The sequence below is a fragment of the Coenobita brevimanus genome, unplaced genomic scaffold (genome assembly GCF_032717465.1).
Source record: "Coenobita brevimanus isolate Jiangsu-jjx unplaced genomic scaffold, ASM3271746v2 jjx.HiC_scaffold_2238, whole genome shotgun sequence".
Classification (NCBI taxonomy): Eukaryota; Metazoa; Arthropoda; class Malacostraca; order Decapoda; family Coenobitidae; genus Coenobita; species Coenobita brevimanus.
Window position 1 is genome coordinate 14,923 of NW_027643147.1, and position 6,303 is coordinate 21,225.

General features: G+C 43.3%; 1 pseudogene; it reads right to left on the bottom strand.

The window, feature by feature from the left end:
- Window positions 1-3,875: 3,875 nt before the first annotated feature.
- Window positions 3,876-3,994, bottom strand: LOC145389807 (5S ribosomal RNA; annotated as a pseudogene).
- Between the last annotated feature and the right edge of the window lie 2,309 nt (window positions 3,995-6,303).

Genomic DNA, 6,303 nt, shown 5'->3' on the forward strand with positions numbered 1-6,303 from the left:
CCTCCTTCTTCCACTTTACACCTTGACACCACCACACTCCCCTTCCCACACCATACACGTCAACACTCCACCACACCCATACATCTGCTATTCAGACACCTTCACGGCTAAACCCTTTTCTTTCATTTTCCACCATCACCCCCAAACCACCCTTAATTGTTTGTCTACAGCCCAGCCATCGTAAGTATGTGCCCTCTCTCTCTCTCTCCTCTCTCTCTCTCTCTCTCTCTCTCTCTCTCTCTCTCTCTCTCCCTCCCTCAATTAACTCCGTCCACTCTCTAAGATCTTTGAAACCCCTTCAGTCCGATCAACCCTTGCAAATCGCCAGAAAATTGATGAGGAATAGCAAAAATATAATGTAAGGACAGCCAGAAGTAGCTAGATTTCTTATCTCTTATAACATTGAACACTGACCTGATGTCTTACTACTGGAACTTGACCTAGATAGGGTCAGTGGATACAAGCCTGCAAAAGATAGGTTAGTCGATCAAGGCTTTCCATAGTTAACAATACAACAGACAGACACACTATCACGTAGCTATCTGGAGACGACTTAAGCAATTACTCGTCCCTTTATCTGTCTATCTCTATTGCCAGACGTCTCAATCCCGTAAGGGGTGGCCACAAACAAATCGCCTCCTTGTCGCCCTGTCCCCCGCCATTTCACTGCCCTGCTCCTATCTCACGGTTCTAGGACAACTGTCCCCTGGACAATTGCCCCCGTAGGACAACTGCCCCCGTAGGACAACAGCCCCGTAGGACAACTGCCCCCCGGACACTTATCTCCGCAAAATATCACCCGATTCACTGTACAAGTGGTCGCAAGTGTCTAACCTAACTTAACCTAACCTAACCTAACTGAACCTCACCTAACCTAACCCAATCTAACCTATCAACCTGACCTGACCTGACCTAACCTAACCTAACCAAACCAAACCAAACCTAACTTAACCTGACCTAACCTAACCTAACCTAATCTTTAGCGGGAGGTAATTGCCCGGGGGGCGGTTGTCCAGGGGGCAGTTGTCCGGATACCCCGTCTCACACACACCCTGTCTCTCATATACCTCTCCACTCCATCCCCCCATCTCATCCTTGGCTTCCCCCTCCCTCTCTCCCCTCCACCTCACTCACATAGCTACACTTCTCGTCAGTCTCTCACTTTCCATCCTGTCCATATGGCCAAACCACCTTAGTGTGTTTCTCCTAACGCTTCCTATCACATCCACATCCACACCACAACGCTCCTTCACCTCATTTGTCAATCTCTTTCTCCATTTGATTCCACAGGCTCCTCTCAAGTAATTCATTGCCACTGCTCTCACTCTTGACTTGTCCCTCCAGTAAGGTTCAAGCTTTACTTCCATACGTTAGAGTTGTTATCACAATACCATCATGTAGTAACTTTTTCACGTCCATGCTCACTTCCCTGTTTCTTATCATTGCTGTCAAGGAACCAGCAACTTTTCTTCCTTGTTGTACCCTTTCAAGCACTTCACCCTCCAAACTTCCATCTTTACTCGTTACACTACCCACGTACTTAAATGCACACACATATTCCATTTCCTCCTCATCCAGCCTCACTGTACATTCATTGACTACACTTCTCTCGAAGACCATAACTTTACTCTTCCCTACATTCACCTTTAGATTCCGTTTCTTACACTCCCAAACTCATCCACCAAGCCTTGCAGCTCCCCTTCGTCTTCACTTATTACAGTATCATCTGCAAACAACAGTACAGGGAGTTTCCAGACACTGTCCTCTCTCATTAGGGCCATTCCAACATCCACTGCCCTACCTTATACCGGTACCGGTATCTCTTATAACTCAATCCAAATACAGATTGAACAACTATGGAGACATGGCACATCCCTGTTTCATTTCAACCTTCAGGTAGAAAAACTCAGTTCACTCTCCACACGCACTGCAGCCTTAGCACCCTCATACATACTCTTCACAGCATTCAACAACTTCCCATCTACTCCATTATATTCTTAATACTTTCCACAATCCTTGTCTATCCACCCTGTCATATGCTTTCTCCAGACCCATGAAAGCCGCATACAACTTTTTTCCCTTCTCTAGAAACTTTTCCACTAAAGATCTAACAATGAATATCTGATCTACACAGCCTCTTCCCTTCCTAAAACCTCCCTGTTCGTCTCCAACTAATTCCTCTTATTTCCCTAACTCTGTCAATAAGTATCTTACCATATACTTTTCCAATTACACCAAGAAGACAAATGCCCCTATGATTACCACACACTTCTTTTTTCCCTTTTCGTTTGTACAAGGGAATAATTATACTTGACTTCCAGTCCTCCTGACTCTACCTTCCTCCCAGGCCAATCTAGTCATCTTCCACATCCATTCTACTACTATCTCTCCCCATGCTTCAGCATTCCACCACACACTCCATCAATACCTGCGGTTTTCCCCATTTTGACTTTCTTCATTGCTTCCACAACTTCCATCCTACTGATTTCTTCCTGTCTTCTCACCTCCCTCCTTCTCCCAGTCATTCCCCAGCCAGTTATACTTGCATTACTTTCATTCTTTATGTTCAACAAATCCTTAAAGTGTTCTCTCCGTCTGCTCACTTTTTCTCCCTTCTCCACTAGTGATCTACCATTTTTATCTTTCACTCTCCGACTGACTTCTTTGGCACCCTGTCTAACTCCATCTCCTGGTATTTATTTAGGTCTTCATCTCCTGGTATTTATTTAGGTCTTCATGTCTTGGTATATATTTTGGTCTCCAACTCCTGGTATTTATTTTGGTCTCCATCTCCTGGTATATATTTTGGTCTCCATCTCCTGGTATATATTTTGGTCTCCATCTCCTGGTATAAATTTTGGTCTCCATCTCCTGGTATTTATTTTGGTGTCCATCTCCTGGTATTTATTTTGGTCTCCATCTCCTGGTATTTATTTTGGTCTCCATCTCTCGGACCGTCAGCCAAGAAATGCCATCCTTGGCTTCACTGGTAGGGATTTAGGGTGACCCAGGCCAGATTATCCCAGTAATTGTAGGTCATCTGATTAACCTCAAAGTCTCTTATTCTCGTTGGTTAAGAAAGCTCCCTAACACCTTTTCCTATGCGATTTATTTTATGAAACCTTACTGTCGTCTTCTGTATTATATAAATCCTTGCAATATCGCCAAACTCTGCAACACGTACAAAAGGACTTTAATCACCCATATCAAAAACTAAATCGCCAAGGAAAAAGTGTTAGAGAACTTCTTTACCAACGAGAATAAAAGCTACAATCATCCTCAAGTTTCATTTGATTAACACAGTCCTCCTAAGACAGCCTTAACACCAGTAATTCACTGACTCATTCCACTGTTTCCATCAAATGCCTGGCTAATTTCTTTCTCTTTTATGCTGCGGACTCTGTACATAGGGACAATCCGTTGCCTGAGGCCTAAATGTCCTCCTATATATACCATTCCTTCATATGTCACCTTTTTTGCACTAGTACCCACCGTCCATATTGAGTCCATGCTGTTTGGCGTCATGGTATTGGTGAGGGTGCTTACATGGCCTGTGTGAATTCTGTTTACTATCATCACTGTTTTAAATACAAAGCTACAAACTGTTCCCTGCCCAAGTATGGAATGGATCACATGTGCTTTTGGACAGTAGGCCACATCTCTGTCCAATTCACCATCACCTCTCCACATAGTTCTTTATGACCTGTTGTGAAGGGAAGTAGTAGTCGCTGCATACCACTTCTCACCTCATCATTCATTCATTCATTCATTGCCAGACGCCATGTATCACAAACGGGGTGGCCAACGGCTTAGAGTTAATTGTTTTACAGGGAGGGAGCACTGATCCTCCACCAACCCCACTTGACACGTAGGGATGCCAACAGCATCTGGTGTTCCCAGGCGGTCACCCATCCAAGTACTAACCAGACCCAACGTTGCTTAACTTCGCTGATCGGACGGGAAGCGGTGTACTCAACGGGAAAAAAAAAAAAAAAAAATGGTCCATGCGATAAACGTCAGCATTGCCATTTTTTCAGCCAGAACATGGAGTAAATTATTCAAGAACATGAGAATGAAGTAAAGGTAATTCAATCTGACTTTATATTTTGACCATTAATCGCTGGCCATTCCACCCTTGGCTTACAGTGTCGCTGTTGTTGGATTTGGTTCGTGTCAACTTAGCTGGGATAATTCTTTTGACTGTTATATTAGTGGCTGTCTACTTAACAGTTCAGGTCACTGTACACTGTTCCACCTACTCTTACGCCCCGCCCACACAGTGTTACCAGCTCAGTTGACACATACGTGGTCGCGAACTTCTCGGGCAGTTTGTACAAAATAAGCCTTGATAGCTGTTTTATCACATCTGACGGCCTACTTTCATTATTCGGTTTCTCTTGCAGTTACACAATTGCTGAGCCCTTCATGAACTAAAGTAATCAAAACATTCCATTCCTTCAGCTTGCGAGGCTCCAGTGTGTTGGCACAGTACACACTATTAAGATGATGTGTACAAGGCAAATTGGTAAAGTTGCTAAAAACCCAGCCCCTTGAGTCCAGGTGGCGTGTTTAATTATTTCTTCCTCCAGACGGTTTTATTCATCTGTATGGGGACCTGATGCAGTGCAGGGGTAAATGAAGGATATATCTACCCTCCAGTTCCTAAAGTTTCTACAAACCTGAGAAGAACTGTCTGGAGATAGTGAGAATAAAGTAAATAATACGTTCTTGGACTGAAGGAGTTAAAGTGACACGTAAGCCATATCGCTATGGAGGAAGTGGTCCTTCGAGCCTTACCACATATCATTTTATTCATACACATTGAGGTTCTTTCAACGTCCGGAAAAATTACAAAGGGTGACGGACTGACGAATCAAACGAGCGATGGCAGCCGCAGTGAGTCCAGATGTTGAATACTTGAGTTAACTCGTAGCTGTGTGGTCAGTCGGCCATGAAATATAATACAGCTCCTTTTATTTTTTATTTTCAGTCGGTGAGTCGCATGTCACGAGTCGAAATAAACATCTGCTATCAGTTTTAGTGAGTATATTGATGTTTCGTGAGCTGTTATAGACTCTGAATATTTCCTATCCAGAGCATTACCAGATGTGGAATGTTTGATGCATGAAGGCCGACAGGGACAAGACACGACTAAAATATTTGCATACATACTAACCACAGTTCGTGTGTGTGTGTGTGTGTGTGTGTGTGTGTGTGTGTGTGTGTGTGTGTGTGTGTGTGACAGACAGACAGACAAACGGACAGACAGAGAGAGAGAGAGAGAGAGAGAGAGAGAGAGAGAGAGTAACAGTGGTATGGTTGGCTGCACACAAGGAACAGAAAGTAAAAAAGGAAATATTGGTAGTAAAACAGTGACATGGTAGGAAAGCCACAAGACACAAACGAAGAAAAAGTACATAATGGTAGGGAGACAGTGGTATGGTAGGACAAACAAGGCAAAGACGGTGAAGCAAAGGGTAATGGTAGTGTGGTGTATGTTTGGTTGTCTGGGTGGTGCTCCAACCCAGTCCAGTCTCTCCCCAGCTTGAGCCCTGTGTTACACCGACCCAGCCACCTCTCACATCACTCCTCCCTCCCTTCTCCTTCCCTCTCATTACCTTCATCATCACTCTCCCGTCAGCGTCTCTCTCCTCCTCAGTCTTATATGTCATCACTCTCTTGCTTTTCTTTCTCCTTAACAAAAAGCTTTCCCTCTAACACTTATTTATTCCACCGGTTTTCTCTCTTTACATGAAATCCTTCGACTTATTGGTTTGTTGAAAACTTGAATGTTATAACACACACACACACACACACACACACACACACACAGGTAGAGAAGTAGATAAGTATCGTAGATATTCTTTTTGTCAACAGGCGAGTTGATTCATCTTTGTAGATGAGTATTCAAAGTCTTGCCTTCAGCTTGAAAATAACATAAATAAATAAGCTTGTTAGGAGATGGCGACTTTAAAACGGAGAAAGTTCATCTCCAGGGTGAGTTATTCAGCTTCCCTTATATTGAACACCATTATTCTGAGTAAACTTGTATTTTGAGCCATGACCAGAAGGAGACTTTATTTTGAGTTTATTTCCTCTTTAATTTGCATATTTCCCTTTATTCTTTCCAATATATCCAGCGATTATTTACTGTATATCAATTTCCGGATGAATTTTCACTTGCCAGTCGTTGTTTTTCTTGCTAAAATCCGCCCGGAGCATGTACAATACTTACCAATAAATCTAGTTTTGGTTAGATTAGGGTAGTTAGGGTAGTTTAGGGTAGGTTAGTTTCCCTCGTGG